Source organism: Zonotrichia leucophrys, chromosome 3 (genome assembly GCF_028769735.1).
Source record: "Zonotrichia leucophrys gambelii isolate GWCS_2022_RI chromosome 3, RI_Zleu_2.0, whole genome shotgun sequence".
Lineage (NCBI taxonomy): Eukaryota > Metazoa > Chordata > Aves > Passeriformes > Passerellidae > Zonotrichia > Zonotrichia leucophrys.
Genome location: NC_088172.1, coordinates 40,497,671 through 40,515,060, shown reverse-complemented (window position 1 = coordinate 40,515,060; position 17,390 = coordinate 40,497,671). Strand labels below are relative to the sequence as shown.

Here is a 17,390-nt window from a genome sequence, read left to right as displayed (position 1 = left end):
CTTTGGGTTTCTGTGAAGGCCATTTGATATCTGCCTTCTTTAATGGTTGACCTTGAAGGGGAGTTCAGTTTGGTAATTTATGGCAAACAGCATCCAGGAAGACCCATTTGCAAGATTCACTGTCACTTAGTGCTAAACGATCGCTCCTGACTCTGAAGACAATCTGAGTCCCTGACAGGGCAATCCCATAAAAAATATTGCTTGGCCACCCAGGTGTCTTTTCCAATTATCTGGAGTAGAAATTAATACTTTTAAAAGCTGCTAGTTTTTGAAAGGTTATTCCAATTTATTCCAGTAGTTTCTTTTGCACATTATGATAAATTGGTTTATTACACCGTTATTTTGAATGTCAGCTTTTTAGAAGATTGAATCATAATGTTGAAACATTAGAGTGAATGGCAAACATATTATTTTACAGCTGAGAAATATATTCCTTCTAAAAAAATTCTTCTCTCTTTTTAATAACAGGTAATTTTATGATTGTATTGCTTAATGCTGTTTCCCCACAATATTTATTTCTATTTAGTAAGGACTGGAGGACTTTCTCTCCAGTTGTCAGTGACAGCTTGGATAGGACACAAAATCTGTGGAAGTAAAATAATCCAAAACATGAGCTGTACTTTTAAGTATAAGAATTCATGATTTCTCAGTATCAGTTTAATATATGGAGCAGCTCCAGGGAGAATAAATGGGTAGGCTCACTTTAGAGGGCTTCTAAATTTAGAAGTAAGTTTTTTTAATGTCATGTTTTTTTCTTTGATTTTTTTTTCTTTCAGTGATAATCTCTGGGTGCTATTTTTGTTCCCCAAATCCTCTCCTACGGATCTATAAAAGGACTGTAATTAGCATTTTAATGGGAATAGTTGAATTTCACTGTTTCCCTACAGTGAGCATATTCCTATTTATGTAGAGCTCAGCAATACTCAAAGACATAAGAAATTCATAGTTTCTTTTTTTCTTTCTTTTTTTTTCTTTTTTTTTTTTTTGTTGTTGTTGTTTTGGAAGCTGAGAGAGGAGGAGATGGGGTAGGGGAGGAGAAGAAACAAAGCTAAAACCCTCATCCTTTTCAGCACTGTATCTGCTTGTAGAACAGTTTCTTTTTCCAGCATGAATTACAAATTTTTTGGCTCTCTATCATCAGTTCTGCAGGTGGCTGAATGCTTTGAACTCCTATTGACTTCTTTCACAGCACAATAAAGTTTCCATCCTGAGGTGCACAGCAATGCCCCTTGTATTTTTTAATTGGAACAATTATCTCAGAATGGTTCAGTACAAAGTACTATTTCAAAAAGACAATTTCCTGTAGGTAAATGGTGTCAATTTCAAAAGTAGTAGGTTACTGCTAATGAGTGTCTGACACTATTTTTCAAGCAGGCACATGTAAAGATAAAGATTTGGATCTCAGCCCAAATGTTTAGAGAGTAAGACACCTACAGCTCAAATAGTCAGATAATGGCATCAGAAATAATCTTCCCTCAAGCCCAGAACTTCTTCCCCATTACAATCAGAAATTTCTGTTGGCTGTGAGTAAGGAAACCTACCATAAAATCTGAGCACCTCACAGATATTGCATTCTTGTTTCCACAGGCTGATTTCCATGGCAGTGTGGAGAGTAAAGCCCTGATGAATTTATCTTCATAATGTGTGATGTGGAAAAATAATTGAAGTCCATAATACGTAATATCTGGATCCTTGCATCACATCTTAGCCACAGGTCCAATATAAGCAATAGTTTACAAATTGAGTGATTTCATATATAAGAAACAAGTTTTAGTGCAGGAGAACAGGCTTGGCTCCTGCTGTAGCTGGGACAAGTTGGTGGCACTGTTTGTGTGAAATTGTGGATCCCATGTGCCCCAGCTGTGTCCAGGAACTCACGGGTGTGCTGACCTCTTCACCCCCACAAGATTCACATGCAGCCTTTGTGGATACCCTCAGGAGGCTGCTGAACAGTGCTGAGCTGTGCCTGCACTTCAAGATTTACCAGACCACAAATCAGTAAATCTGTAGCTATGTTGACTAGCCTGCTCATTCTTAAAAGTAAATTCTTTCTGACTCTATTCCCTAGAAATGTTGTTAGTGGGTAAGAGTTAGGAAAGATGTTTTCTCCAGCCCTATCAATATTTTTTCCTACTTTATCATATTAATATCAATGAATAGGTCATATACTTGAAATTCAAATCCATGGAGGAGTGATATCCACATATTTCTGGTTAGAACACCAATAATAAATAACAGTATATACATAGCAGCTTCTTGTTTTCCTGAATAGCAGGATTTATCTCCCAGCACAATAAATATTGAAGTTGGCTTTAAATTGGTCAGAATTAGTCTTTCTGGTCAATAAATCTTGATATTTCCCTCCACGGAGATCAATATCTGTTTAATATATCAGATTATTGAATGAGATTAATAAATGTAGCTCTGCATGAAGACTCTCATAAATGGAGAACAGTCCAAGTTTAGGAGGCTCCACATAGACTCACAACATACTGTATGGACTCTTTCAGTTGAATGTTAAGAAACTGCTGAACTGTGCATTAAATAAATTACTGTATTGCTCAGAGAGTTACAGTAAGGTCTATTAAGTACTTATTTAAAGGCTTGGCAACAGTGAACAACAATAAATAATTCAAGTAGCACCTCTAATCTTGTTTGCTTTCTCCTTAATTGGTTTTACAGCATTGTTTTGACATTTACCCTTGAATTTAAAAAAAAAAATACTCAGAAAGAAGAAAATGCATGCTGTGCACTAATCCAGCTGTCTATGGAGTACTTACATATTGATGCATCAGAACAGCACAGGAGCTCCACTCTGTCTTCAGAGCTGGCAAAGCCCATTACTGTGTGCAGCCCTATGGGCTTCTGGGCTTGCATCAAAACTGAGTTTAAGAACTGTGTGTTTGTACAAATGTGAATGTATAAACACAAAATTACTTTTAAAATATAGAGATATTTCATCACCATCTCAGGGAGATTCCAGATGCATAAGAAACTGTGTATGATCTATCACCCAGGGAGGCATCTAAATGCCAAACATTTGCCAAGAAGGACAGATGGATCCAGAAGAGCTCAACAGCTGGAAAACTCAAGAAGTCAAGGACAGCCAACACTTTTGCTGTTCAGATTTTCCCAGCCTGTTGGGAACCATGGGTGATTCTAGCCTTCGGGTTTTAAACTCAAAAGGACTATGTCAGCTTTTAGAACTGGAGAAATTGATTTTGTTTTAGTTTAAATTAAGTTTACAGAATATAGGACATAGTTTGACTTCTCCAGAAGTTTTCCATATTTTTATCTAAACTATTTTGTGTTGCCTGACTATTCAAAAATATTAAGTTTATAAAATGGATTTTTTTTCCTGAAGAGAGAAGGGAATAGGAAAATAAAATACATGTGTTTTCCTTTCCATGAGTTTTAATTTTACTACATAATTTTCTTCAATGATATATAAGCTTGCACTTCTGAGCACAGGTAAATAAAAACTTACATAGACATATGAGAAATAAGAATATACTGTCCTTTTTTGAGCAATGTATGAATCTATTCAAAGAATACATTTAGTGAATGCCAAATTGGTAAAAATATGGCACATACAGCATTTAGATATCATATTGACACCTCTTGGAACTTCAGATGGAAGTATTAACACTTTTGTCATGTACATATCACCTCCATGCATATTCATATTGAAACTTCTATGCATAGTAAATAATTTTTTTCTGTTACAGACACAGTATGGGTTTGTATGTGCACCCACTGTTTAAAAATTACATTTTCCAACATATCCTTCTATTTCTTTTCTTCTAAAAAATAAAGAGATTTTTTTAAACACCTTTCTTACTATGTCCTAAAATACAAAAGTTCAAAGCCACCATTAATCAATGTAAAACTGAATAATATATTTTTTTTTACTCAGAGAAATGTAGAAATACTCTTCTCACTTCTACTTATGTCACTCATTATAATACAATGTAATTAAAAACCAAAACCAAACCAAAACAGTTTCCTAGGTACTTGGGCCATCAAAGTATTCCCAGAGTGCTGAAATCCTTCCATACCTCCTCATAAAGATATTCTACTGAGTGGTAAAAGACTGCAGTGAAGTTAATAAAATCCCTTCTGACAATAATGAATTTTCTTTCTTTGTTGTGATATGTGGTTGAGGTGGCTTGTATTGACACCTTCCCAGTAAGTCCAGACAATAAAGATAAAACCCACTGCTCTTATTTCCCATTCAATTTCCTGAATTTGTCTACAATAAACCTATTTGTGAATCTTATTTCATTCACCTATATCCGTTATAGGTAATATTTGACTAATGAAACATGAAACAAATCTAATTATCTTCATCTCTGTTTTGAGCCAGGTTACTAGCCAGGATAAAGTAGCTTTTATTCACCCTGTTTAGCTGTTCTCAAGGAAAGACTGCATTGCTAGCTCTGCTGATAACCTATCAAGGGGGCTGGGTTAAGTCACTTCAGTCCCCTTACTCCATTCCCACATCAAAAAAAAAAAAAAAGAAATATTTCACAATAAGTCCTTAGACCTCGTTGTGAGTCAGGGAACAAAACCTCATTACACCATTAGTATTTGCTTTGTAATAGTGTAATGCCCCCCCTGCAGGATTGATCTCTCTTGGAACTGGCTGAAGAAGAACTGGGAGTCAAGCCTGAATTAGTAGCTACACATTAAAATCTTCTCTCTACAGAGAAAAACAGCAGTCCACAAGTGGAATGTGTGACCTGTGTGAAAATGATGCCACAGGCTGGAATGAACTGCCTTTGGAGCATGCCTGTTACTCTCCATTGAAAGAGCCCTTGAAGCTTTTACTTGAAACATAGGGGAGTAATTAAATACCTGAATATATGTCCTTAGTGCATTTTGTGGTGCCCCAGAGTATTGCAGCTCTGTAAGGTGGGAGTCCTCCATCAATCCTGTGTCAAAACTGTTAGCATCATGCATGTATCCTGAATTACCATATAGCATCCCAATTGGTGCTAAATGCCTAGGCTAGGTACCTGCATAGCTCTTCACATTTTAGGGCTCTCCAGTGGAAGGAATTTTTTTCTCCTCCCCACATAGCATAAAGTGGATCTCATGAAGAAATGCAATGTTACAGCCCTTGAATGAGAGATGTCTTGAGAACATGCTTGCATATGCAAAGCAACATTTCCTGAAAATTTAACATATTGTTCTTTCAAATAATAATTTTTTTATCAGAGAATTATACGTTTATATATGCTAGTACATCACTGGTATTGAATTTGTCTTGAGTAACAAACTTATTCATGGTAGTATGACTGAAGCTATAACTTTGTGGGCTGCACTCTTAAAATATTCTGGTCTGGTTTTATTTTCTTTCTTTGTTAAGGACACATTCTGCCTGTAGATACATGACTTGTGCTCTAAAAGAGTTCTTTCTCTAAAAGTAAAGAAAACAAATAATATTGATCTAATTATCACTTGCTAATGAGTGTTTCAGGAAAGCAAATAATTTGGGAAAAAAGAGGTGATATGTTTGTAGTCTGGCCATATCTGTTATCATCTTAATTCCATAAAACTATAGGCTGACCTTGAATTGACTGTGCATTTTACAAGCTCAGATGAACAGTCATGCAAACAGACCGGCTACCACTCAAGAGAGAGCAAAAGTAGTCAGCTGACTAGTCACTTAAATTCGAGGATAGATCAATCATAAACTTAGAGATTTTGCATACAGTTTTGAAATAAATCCCTACAGTGGTCTCTTTGCAGCTGAACTCCACATGCTCTGTGGTTTGGGTAACTGTCAGTTCCTTTGAATTTGCATTTACCAATCTAACAAGTTTAGTTATCACATCCTTAGCAAAACATGGGACTGGCTTCTTCTCTAAGATGGCCTAATTCGGCTCCCATTAAAATCAATGAAATTACCCTGTTGGCTTAAGTGAAATCTGAGTTATATACTACACACAGAACAGCTGTGCAGGATCAGCTCAAAAGTGCATTTATTCCAGCATCCCATTTCTGGCAAGAATAAATAAAGTGTGCTTATGGAAGAAGTCATGGAAACAGGGCAAATACAGAAGGATACTTTAACATGTACTCTTGCTACTCCCAGCAATTTGCATTTCAGAGAATTTGTGAGCTGTATGCTATAATCACTTCACTGTGTTTAATAGCTTTTGATGGATTTTTCATTGAAAGTCTTCAATCTGCTTTTGAATCCACTTATACTTTTGACATTCGCAAACGGTTCCACAACTGAATTATGCCTTATTTGAAAAAGTACTTCCTTTTGTTTATTTTAAACTGCCTAATAACAATAATCTCATTTAGTTCTTCCTAGTTCTTACATCCTGAAAAATAATGAATAATCAGTGTCATGTTCAGCATCTACATGCAATTCACAATTTTATAGACTTAAATAATATTTTCCTTTTACCAACATTCCTTTTTCAACCTGAATAGTTCCAGTTTATGTAATTACCTCTCACAGGAAGGGCATTGCCCAGCTTCTTTGAAAAACTTGTAATTCTTCTTGGTCTCATTTGAAGTGACACAGCAAGAACTATTTGCAGAACTGAAATGTAGGTACACACAGTTGCACACAGTTTCCTCTGTTATTATCCCTTTTTTTCTACAATTTCTTTGCTATTTCAACTGCCCTGAGCACTAAGATAATGCCAGCATTTGGCACACAGGTATTTGCATCCAGTTGTCTTGTTGAGCAAGAGCTGATTCTCATGACTGTGTAATGCTTTAGTGTAAACTACAAGTATAATACAAATGTAGCAGTTTGTCTTTTTAACCACTGAATTTTGTCTGCCATCTCATTTTCCTGTCATTTGGTACCATGAAATACACAGAATCACAGAATGGTTTGGAAGGGACCTTAAAGATCACCTGGTTCCAATACCCCTGTCATGGGCACGTGCAGTTTCCACTAGACTAGCTTGATCAAAAATTCTTCTGCAACTCTTCTAATCAGGGGTTTTTTTGCACTAACATGAAACTTTTGTTTCCAACAGTTCCAGAAATTTTTGAAACCAACAGTTTCACTCTTCAGCCTCACAATTCAACACCATTTCTAAGACAGTTTTGTCTGTGTGTAATGACAAATCAGAATAAAGTCTCCTCAGAGAGATTGATTGTTTATTAAACCTCTTCTTCCGAAAGAACTGGAATTTTGATGTAGTAATTGAGCTGCAGTTTTACAGTGCTCTATCTTCCCACCTGTCTGTGATGGGTTTCTCTGTGAATTCCAAACTTCCTTTCTCTGACACATCCTCACCTATTCACTCACCCCAGGCAGATTATATTCTTCACATTATTAATTTGGGATTAAACCAGCATTAATTTCTTTCAATGGAAATTGTGGGCATTCAGGGATGATGCCCTTCAGTCACTCCAGGCAGCCTCATGCCAATCCGAGTGGCCATAGCCCCATCCTCCAGTGAAGCTGGACTCTGTTTGCTGCACTCACCATGAAAATTTTTGTGCCTCTAAGACCCTATAGTACTGCCAGAAAATCTTGTCTGAGCATGGCATTTGACACATTCTGGACTAGGTGGCACATTTTGGGGGTTTGCAAAACTGTTTCTAGTAACCATTTGAACAAAAATAGGAAAAAATATATGAAAAAACAACAGCAAGAGAGTTAGTGTACCATATGCAATACTTGGTGAAAAAGCACAGCTGCATTAGGGGCATCCCTGTGGGGATCTGTGACAACAACTAAACCCTTGAAGTTAAAACACTATCTAACACACTTTAATCAAAAGCCATGTGGACTTTTTGGATGCTCTCTTCCATCATTGCTTTGATTAACATCATCTGTTCTTTCTGGCAAGCAAATAGATAACTAAAACATGGTCAGATACTCTTGCCTGAAATGTGACAAATATGCCTTGCCAGCAGATGAGAAACACCTCTTTCTCAGGGGTCCACCAAAGTCAGAAACTTGTGAGGCATTTTTCAGTTTATTTGACGTGTGAAATTTGGGAGGTACACTTCTTCAGTAAAAAGCTGTCCTGTATGTGAATATGTCTCCTGAATAAGAACTGACACCAAACACAACAGGCTATGTGAGTTACTCCTTAAGAGAAATGAAATCTGCTTTTTAATCCCTTTCTTTCTGAAGACAAGGCGATTTACTTAAATATGCTGTCCATATTTGTCTGTCAGGCTCTTAAGCCTTCTTATATGTTTTTGAAACCCTTAACCAAACTTGACAGAAGGTCAAATAACTTGACAGAAGGAGTCTGTAATAACTATAAAGTGAAAATAATTTGGGTATAGAAAGTGACTATTTTTGTTATTAGAACCTTTTCTTCTACTATGTGGAAAAGTTGTGTGCCTGAATCAAAATGGAAAACTTTAGAAGTCACATTTAGGGTTAAATATCAAATTTTTATTGAATTTTGTTACCTTCTTTACAAAGATACTTAAAGAGATGTATTAAAAAAAAAACAAAACCGTGAATGAGAAAAAAATGTTTAATTTTTCTTCAAACAAATCTGTCTGTATCTGGAGGTGAACATGGACAGCAAGATGCAGACTGCATTGATTAAATTTCTGTGAAATTTTTACATCTAAAGAACAGGTGTGTTGTATCATATCCTCTGGGTCAGTTTATCTTTCTCTCCAACTAATCACAAGACTACTGCATACTTCACCTTGAAGGTGCAAGAACCAACATCTGCAAAAATAAGGAAAGTAAAAAATGTTTCAAGCTGTTGAAACTGTAATGGGCATTACATTTAGGAACAGCCTTTATTAAAGGCTTCCACATCCTTTTTCCTGTTAGAAATACGGGATTGCTAAGAACTGAAAACTGTATTTTTTCATACAATTTTTCATGTAAAATATGAAACACAACTAGCCCTAGATGCCAATGAAAAGAGCTGTCATTTTCTTGATAGCATGAACCATGATATGTGTGAGTTTGTGTTTGCATTCAAAAGTAATGGTTTATTTCAAGAGGCTTTTATATTTAAAAATGTGTACATTAAGGTATCTTCCCAAAAAACATTGGTTGCTCACATGTTGACTTTCATTTCAAAGAAAGAGGTCACAGTTCTCATCCAATTTGTTTTACAGTTAGACCTCAACTTTCCATAGAAGAAAAGTTACCTAAAGATTGTGGATTATCTAATACCTTTTGCTGGCAATGAATTACATAGAGCTCTGATTTTATCTGCCTTGGCAATTTCTATGACCCTGTGTTTCTTCTAATCTCTTCAATGTACCTTCACATCAGTAGAAATCCTGAGAGTGGTGTCAGGAAAAGCAAATGTATATTTGTAGGATGTCTAGCTAACATAGAAGCAATGAAAGGTGAGTTTCTTATTTTAGATTTGTTGATGTGCTGCCCACAATGAGGGAGCACATTAACAGCATAGTTAACAGTCATCACTTAATTACTCTGTTTTCACAGGTGTTTTTACAGATGCTTTCACAGCAATCTTTCCAAATATCCTTTCAGATAACCTTCATTGTTATAAAAAGCTTTTCTTTGAAAGCAAATATTTAGATAATTTTCTTTCTCAAAAATCCTTCATTGAGTGAAATGACTTTGCTCAATACCATGAGGCATTAAAAAAAAGGAGACTGTGATTCATGCTAAGAGAAAGGACTTTTTGCTAAGGTGAAACCATGAAAATACTCCAATATAAGTAAAATATGATGAACATAAACAAGAAGAATTTCCTCTGTAATGAGGGGACTCAACTTTCTCTACCCATACAAGTACAAAGACATATTAATATGTAGAGCACACATAAAATATAGTAGTAAACGGGAGGAAAGACATTTTAAGAGAAAATACTAATCTAAAACCCACTATTGACAGCTGTCAATAATATATTGTAGAGTAAAAACTGGTACAAGCTTCAGATTAAAATTTTGAGCTTAATATTTGAGAAAATGGCAAACAATTAAAAACTAGCATTTTTTTTTTCAGTCAGAAAAAAGTAATCAATCTATCTTCAGTACTTTTTCAATAGAATTTTTCAATCTTCCATGTGATTGTTCCCTCTTTTTCAAGTCTTGTAGGTGGTCTGAATATTAGAGATGTCCCCAAGATGTCTGAAGTCATGTAAAACAAAATTAATAGTTTGCACACCTTTAAAGATTTTTACTTTCAAAAAGTAGGTAGCCATTGCCACTTAAACAGACTTAAATATTGAATATATTTAGAGCAGAGATGTGTTTCACTAGCAAAAGAAACAATTTCATATTCCCTCAAATGCAATCAAGAAGAGATGATGATGACACAATGCTCCTTTATTGCCCCTTTGTGTCTGCAAGTCACCTTGCATGAGTCTAAAAAAAAAGACTGCATGAAATAACTATGAGACATATACTAGAAAACTGGCAACACAATTTATTTTCACTTTATGAGCATGCTAGCACTCAATTCAGATCCTCTGCTCTGTATCTGGGCATGCATATTTCTTTTATACTCGCTCTTCTACTTACTCTCCTGGCTGGGTCCTCTACGCCAGGCCATTTCTTTGTATCATAACTTCCCCATGCTTTTTCCAATTTTATTCTATTTTGAAGCTCAGTTCACTGCTGGTTCTCATTTTCTGAAACTCATGAATTATTTTGATTATGAATTTTCCATGTCCAAAAGTAAAGCTAAGACATCAGACAAATCTCAAACCTCCTCATTCAAAATGAGTTTGAAGGAGAGTTTGAAGACACAAAAAGCATCCTTTGCTGTTAGGAAATATCAGGAAATTTTTTGTTGGATCAGCAATTTCTACCCCACCTCTAAGTCCTTCCGTTCTAGTGGAACAGGGGATGCGCCTAAAGAGGCAAGAACAGAGAAGGTTCCTGTTCAGGTGGTAAAATTATGCATCAATTGGACGAAAGACCCAATAACAACCCATTCATTTAATTGCCTGAAATATGCCAGGATTTCACACAAAATCATCTCAGGCTTGTGATGCTAAATTATTTTCATTCATAGTGAGTTCAAAGGGAGCTAATGACTCTCAGCCCCTTCTGCAAGTGAACATTAACAAACAAGATGGCCAGGCAGAGATAGGACCAAAGGCAGAAAACCCTACAGACGTAGAGGTCTGGCTCCCTGCAGATAAAAGGTTTGTCAGGGTTGGCACCCTGGAAAGCAGCTGTTGGGAAAGCTGAAAATTCCCTTGTCAGCACATTTGGCAACAGGCTGGCTGTGCAGCTTGAGGTAGCTTTACCCTCACCAGCAGTTGTCCCAGCTGCTGAGGGCTGCCTTCAGTCCTTCGCATCCTGCTGCACAGCACTCCAGTTCCCAAAACAAAAGGGACAGAACAGTCCAGCCTCTTATCCCCAGCACCACCTTGGACCATTTACTGTGAAAACCAACATCAGCAGGCAGGTGGGGAATAGGCCAGGTGCCTTGTCCTGAGATGGGCAGTGTGTTTCCTCAGAACATATTCCTGGTCTGTGCTAGAGCACCATCACCTCATCCCCTTCCACAGCACTCAGCATAGCCACCTGTAGCACACCTCCTGGGTGACATCTGGGGTGCTGCTCTGCAGCTTTGTGTGACAAGGTATGGGACAGAGACACCAGGTTTCACTCTTAGGTGTCATGAGAGGGAGCAGTTTCACAGTATCACAGGTGTGATATCTTGTGCCGATAAAATTTGCGAAAATTTTCTTTTGGCGAACAAAAAACCCCCCAGATAATGTATTTTAGATTTGTGTGTTTTCCATAAGCTGAAATTTTGAAAAATATTTAGAGGCTTAAATCCCTAAAATGATCTGTCTTATCACTCCACCATAAAAGGCAGTTTAAAACAGAGGTTCATATATTATTTAAAGCTTTGTAGATTTGTTAGCTCCTGACGGCTATTCTAATTTCATGAAGCAGTTCTGTGTGCTGGAATTTTCTCAGCAAAGCTGTCTTCAAGATTTAGGTTATAAATAACAAATATATCATGAAAATGGTAAAAATGTCACAAATTGGTAAAAGAAATTCAGAGAATTTTAAAAAGCAGTGTGAAGTACTGGTGCAGAGCAGAGACACTAATTTTCAGAGACTTCAAAAGTAGTTTTCACTGGTTTGGGTTACTGGTAACATTCTTAAATGAGTGCCTTGCCTATCAAGTGCTATTTTTTAAATTTTCATTAGGTAGACTGGTAAAACAGTCCTTTATACTCCATACAACCTTGTTGTTGTCATTAATAGTGCAAGGGTTCCATATTGCTAGAGTTTCATACCTTCTTGATGTTTCTTGTAGGCAGCTCCTCTAGGTACTGACTCTTCCTTGTCCCCACAGCAGCCAACTAACTCCAGTTCCCGCCAATCCACTCTTTTATAACACTCCTCTTATTGGCTACAGGTGTGGCCTGTTAACATCAGGCCTGCTCCTGATCTTTAGTAATTGGCTCAGCTGCAACTCTTTAGGGGGTAAGATTACTTTCTATACTACCTTCATTTATTTATGTTCTATCCCCCTACACCTCTATTTGCAAGGAATCTAATAAGAAACAACACAGTTATAGTACAGATTTCCATGACTGCAATTGCTTTTCTGCTAACAAAGAATCTTGGACTCCCTGGAAGAATGCTGCAGAAGTGGAGGAAGTTTCCCTTGGTCTTGCAGCACCACAGCACTCTGTGGGAGGATTCTCACACTTCACTGCTGCACCAAGGCAGTCCTTGACCATGATGAGTGTCACATTGCATGAAATGATGCAGATAACCACAGCTACAGGTTGCTCTGCCCAGTGTTGTTTCTTATCTGAGATTCCAGTCCAGTATACAGGGAATTTGTTTCATGGAAAGTCTCATGCTGGAGTCTTTATAGGAGCTAGGCTTGCCTTGTGTGGATGAAAAGAATATGTCCTCCCTTTATAAGCAGGGCATCATGTACCCCAAATAACAATTACAGAATTACCAGAGCCAGGGAAGGAATCTAGAAATCATGCTGCCTAATGCAATTCAACCTCAGGGTTAATTTTCTTTCATTATTAAAAAAATTAAAAATGCATTAAAATTTTACTGTGATGCAGGGCAAGTGAAAGACACCTACCCCTCAGGCCTCACTGCTGGCCACAAACATCAATGTCTTAGAAAAACAGAGGTGCAACCAGTGCTGCTACAGTCCCCTCTGACATCAGAGAAGTGCAGCCAAGGACTCCCTGCAGAGACTGAGAGTAGCCAATGATGTAAAGGGGAGCTTCCCAGCATGAGTTCCTCCAGCTGCTCACTATGCCAGTGCCCTTCCTTCCTTCTAAAGCTTTCTTTCTGGTCTATATATAGAAGAAATGCAGATGTCTGCTGTGAGGGGGTGGAAGGCACTGTGGAATAGCTGCTTTCCAAAGCTACAGAAATTTAGGCAACTGCAATAATGAATTTGACTCATCCTTTACTTGGCACTGAGTCAGCATCTTAGAGCAAAGGAGGGATTGCATGCTGCAAGGTCACACATGACTTGTGACAATCAGCCTTACATGAATAAGAAGCAAGAGCAGCTTATTCCAGTCACTTTGGTAAAATCATTATAGAAAACGGTTACTCAGGATTAAAGGGATTCTAAACACTGCTCCATAAGCAAATTGATGCCATGCAGCTGGAAGAGGCTGAAAGCTGGCATGTGCCCCTCCACACTGTGCCTGACTCATGCTCTCACTGACATGACTTGCTTGAAAGAAACAATCAATGCTGTCCTGTGGATGCCACCCAGAGCTTCAGCAGACAGATCCGTATCGGCGCTAATATCAGATGCTATCAGCTGCCTGTGTGTAAATGCAGGAGAGAAAGGGATCTCTCACTGTTGCCAGCATGCTACTCTCAGTTTTGCCTTGGTGAGGGTGCTATGGTGTGGATGGGAGAAGGTTTATGGCTTTCCTCCTTAATTCCTCCCTACCCTGCTGTGGAAGGGGACATTAGCTAGGCATGGGTCAGATAGGGGCAGCCTCTTCCTGCTATGGACTGAATGGAAAGCAAGGACACAAATTTTGTTTGCACATATCTTGACTTTCTGTAAACCAGTTGATGATTTTCTTAATTTAATAGCTCATAGAATTTTTCTGTCTTTGGGACTGAGTTTGTTTGTTCCTGAAAACTGGTCTTCCTCTTCAGCTGTTACCTGGGGGGTTGGAAGTGAGGAGAAATTATAAAATTGCCAATAAAGAAAGATTGCTATGCCTTTGCTTCCTTTTTTGCTCATATTTATACCTGAACATTCATTTCTCTTGTTGCCATACATCAGAAGAATTTTTAAAAGCCCTGCCACTAATGAGGAATTTCATATATTAACCCCCAAGCTGATATAGTAGTACACAACAGATATCCAGCTTAGTTTTACCCAAGGCAACTAGAGTTCCACAGAACAATTTCACCAGAATACAGGGAAAATCAGGCACTCAACATTATATTTAGAGTTTTCTGGAAATTTTTCAACTGAAAAGATTTTCAATATAAACCAGGAGCATTATTGATGAAAATGTGATTACAAACTACATTATGAACTGCCTCTTGATATGATTGTTTATTTAGTTTTGCTGGTACCTGTCCAGCTGGCTAGAGAAAAATAATTGTCTTCCAGCTTTTCTTTCTATGTTTTTTTGGTCAGTCTTCTGATGGAAAATATTGAGGGAGAAAATGGCAACAATGCAAAAAAGCAGCATTTTTCAAAATACTGTTTGTTTAGAAAAAATGTCCATTTCTCACTCCTTGAAATTTTAAGAGCTCTACTTTTTATGTATACATGAAAGGAAGAGAAGAATTGTTTCACTAACTTGTCCCCTTAAGCAGAAAACTTGCCCATATGTCTTGCCTGCCCATGGCTGCTAGCAGTTTTTCATCATATTTTGTTCGTTTACATCCTTTCCCCACCCCTTCCATAGCCCCATGCCATTTGCAGAGCACTTGCAGGTGCTGTTTTTCCCTGGCATTCCCTTAGCTGCTCCTGCACCAGGGTGAGTGTTTAATGCAGCATGTTGGCAGTGCTCCATGTGGGGCACTCGCCAAGATTTCCCCTCTCTCCCCCTTGGTGTATGAATGAGTGCAAAATAAACTCAGCAGAAATTTGCATTCAGGCTTACATGGACTGAGTTTTGATGGATTGACCAAACTTATCAGAAGTTTTTCCTTTTATTTCCGTCACGGGAAGTAGGGTTGCCACATCTTCAGTTTACTCTGTATATGAAAAGAGCTGCACAGAGTTAATAAAAGTCACAGGAGCAGCTCAACTGTGCTGCTAGGTCCAGAACATGAGAGATCATATATCACTGTAACCTACCTAACCTTCCCTGTACTAAATGACAAACTGCTGCAAATAGCCTTTGGGTCAGGTCTCGCATTCACTAAAATACTTGTCCTTCAGCTGAGGACTCTGTTGCACTCATATATCACACAGCCTCTTAAATCACACAGACTTGCATAAATGCTAAATACTAATTAAGATTGGAAAAATTACTGAAAGATAAAGTCCATGAAACAGGTCAAATCAAGGCTTAATTGTATTTAGAATTTATCTTTTTAGATGACCTCAGAAAGATAGAAGACTGCGATTTTCTATGTGTTTATTAAGTTCTTACTGTACTTCATGCTACAACTCATGTCACCCTCAGAAACCACTTAGACTACAGCTTGTGCTCAGCCAGAAGAGGATTTCCAGTTGGACACTTCAAGAAGCAGGATGTGGCAGCCTTGTTGAGCTCACAGCCTTGTTGGCTGTGCTGAGCTTTTCAAATTGTCTTTCTATAGGACATGTCTGCTGATTAATGGATCCTAACAAGCAGTTCTTAAAAGGTTTTATTTGAAAGATTTTCACAGAACATTGTTGGGAAAAGGTTTTTATTTGAAACCTTTCAAGGACTGATCTAAAAACACATTTTGAAATAAAACAGGAATTATAAATGTTGGCTTTGTGCAACCACACAATGTAGTAGTCATGACTTAAACACTTCACCATGCATGCTAAATGCTTTCTGAGCAGTGTTTCTGCCCTGAGGAACAATCATGTTAAGAAGAAACAGCTAAATAATCAGCAGACACTGAAGAAAGGGAGCAAACAATTTATACATCAAATCAGTCAATTCCTTGAAAGTACCACGGCAGCAGTGTTGGGGGTTTTTATGTGACAGAAGGCAGGAAGGTAGCAGATATGCTCAGGGAGGGCAGTCAGTGAATATAGAGCTTTTAGGTGATGGAGAAGCTGACAAACTGGCTGATTTGATGTGAATTGAATCGCACTGAGGTTTTCAGAACTGAGTAGCACGATTTTGTGTAGGGCACACAGCATAAATAATGAAAAAGAGAAGGAGACATCGTACTGAGTCATATGTTTTGAGATAAGATATGAGTTGCTGGCAGGGAGATGCAGGACCTATTCTGAGAACAGCTGCAGAGGAGAGGACTCAGAAGAGAGAGATGACAAGGGAGGAGAGAAGGAGATACAGCACAGGAGGTCAGGAGGAGTCACACACATGACAAGCATTTGCCTTCTGCATTTCAAAATATGATGTAAGCACAACAGCCATATTTGATGATAACAGTATAAACAACTTTGTTCCAGCCCTTTCTCCATTCCTAGAAATCAGACAAAAAGGGTGGCACAGCACCATCTCGATTTACAGTCTGTCATTTTCCCTTTTGCTCCTGGGCTGTTGCAAGTGTGTTATTACCGCTGGCCTCTCACTGAGCAGCCCTGGATGCAGAGGTGTGATCCCCCTTCAGCAGCTGAGCTCTGGTCTGTGCTCTGCTGCCTGCAGTTCTGGGTTAGCCCCTAGAAAACTCTTACCAGCTGGTGGAATTTTAAGAAAGTCCAAAGCTGCTTTGAATTACACCCCAGCTGTGATGAATGTAGGAATGTAGTGGGAACTGAGTTTCTGTGAAAACTGCATGGCAATGTTGTGCAAGGCAAGGAGAGAAAGAGCCCAGCACATTTGTTTAAAAAGTCACAATATATCTGCAGCTTTTAAAATGCAGATTTTAAAAACATTTTAAAAGGAACATTTAAAAGGAATTCAGACAAAATTGTGATTGTTAGGTGTTTGATACATCTTATGATTAGCCTTTGTTGGAATTATCTGTACTGCAGAATAATTATCTATACACAATTCCCTGCATTAGCATTATAACCTAATCACATCTCTATAGCTTTCTGTATAACTTTTTAAATTGGTTTTGTAATAGCCTCAGTGTGAAAAACAGTAACCTGAAGTGATTAGTCATTCATTATTTCCCCTGTCCCTGATTCAAAAGAAAAGAGATGAGCTAATCAAATCCATACCACTACGCAGTTTTTTCCAGAAGTAGATAGAAGTACTAGAAGCTGCTTTTAGGGCGCAGAAATAAATTCAATTCTTTCCCCAAATGACTGCACAAAGTTTGGTGTGGAGTTCATAAAATATCTTCCTTGAAACTACTCTGGGTTTATTTACATCACAGGGAGT

At 37.9% G+C, this 17,390-nt stretch overlaps 1 protein-coding gene and 1 long non-coding RNA gene across 9 annotated transcripts in view; one reads left to right on the top strand and one right to left on the bottom strand.

The window, feature by feature from the left end:
• The window catches only part of HS3ST5 (heparan sulfate-glucosamine 3-sulfotransferase 5), a 193,625-nt gene that overhangs the window by 135,156 nt on the left and 41,079 nt on the right, over positions 1 to 17,390 (top strand). The window lies entirely within an intron of this gene.
• LOC135445127 (uncharacterized) lies at positions 8,464 to 12,244 on the bottom strand. The gene is made up of 3 exons (XR_010439473.1): positions 12,204 to 12,244; positions 9,976 to 10,068; positions 8,464 to 8,680 (listed from the first exon to the last, which is right to left on the bottom strand). It is a non-coding gene; the product is annotated as an uncharacterized LOC135445127 (long non-coding RNA).